The sequence below is a fragment of the Haliaeetus leucocephalus genome, unplaced genomic scaffold (genome assembly GCF_000737465.1).
Source record: "Haliaeetus leucocephalus isolate CR32 unplaced genomic scaffold, Haliaeetus_leucocephalus-4.0 Scaffold68, whole genome shotgun sequence".
NCBI lineage: Eukaryota > Metazoa > Chordata > Aves > Accipitriformes > Accipitridae > Haliaeetus > Haliaeetus leucocephalus.
The window spans coordinates 2,978,101-2,978,745 of record NW_010972504.1 but is presented as its reverse complement, the minus strand read 5'-3'; the positions used below and the strand labels follow the sequence as shown (position 1 = coordinate 2,978,745).

The following is a 645-nucleotide window of genomic DNA, read 5'->3' as shown; positions in this document are numbered from 1 at the left end:
TGACACTACCCCAATCACCACAGCCACCGCGGGGCCGTCACACCGCCTCGGTGTCCCCTTCAGTTTGCAGCCGACGGGGCTCTCGGGGGACACCTGCCCACAGGAGGGCACTGGGCGAACCCTACGACCATGGCACCTCCGAACCTTCTGGAAGCCGCCCCGCTTCCTCTCCCACCCTGCCTGGAGCACCCACTTCGTTAAAGCGGGGTGAAGCGCTGCTCCGGTTTCGTTAATTTAGGGCCAGGGCCTGCCAGGCCGCAGCGCCCCGGGAGGTCACGGGCACCTCACACCCACCAAAGCAAGAATTAGAGGCGAGGAGCTCTGCCCTCGCTGCCGGCTCTCTTCACTCCCCAAGCCTGCAGCTCCACCAGCCCGACACCCCGCAGCTTCCCGGCCCGGTGCCCCCGGCGTACCCCGAAACCGGCCCCGCTTTGCCCGGCGTTAAAAGGGAACCCCGAAGGGAGCCGTGACCCCGACGTGATTCGAACACGCAGCCTTCTGATCTGGAGTCAGACGCGCTACCGTTGCGCCACGAGGTCTCGGTATAACCAGTCCCGGCCTGCCTGCAAGAGCCTGCGCACCGCCCCGCGCATGCGCGCCCCCACCAGCCCCGCCCCAACGGGCCCCCAGCCTCCGCCGCCGCCC

At 68.5% G+C, this 645-nt stretch overlaps 1 non-coding gene across 1 annotated transcript; it reads right to left on the bottom strand.

The window, feature by feature from the left end:
* Positions 1-467: 467 nt before the first annotated feature.
* TRNAW-CCA lies at positions 468-539 on the bottom strand. The gene has a single exon. It is a non-coding gene; the product is annotated as a tRNA-Trp (tRNA).
* Positions 540-645: the final 106 nt, after the last annotated feature.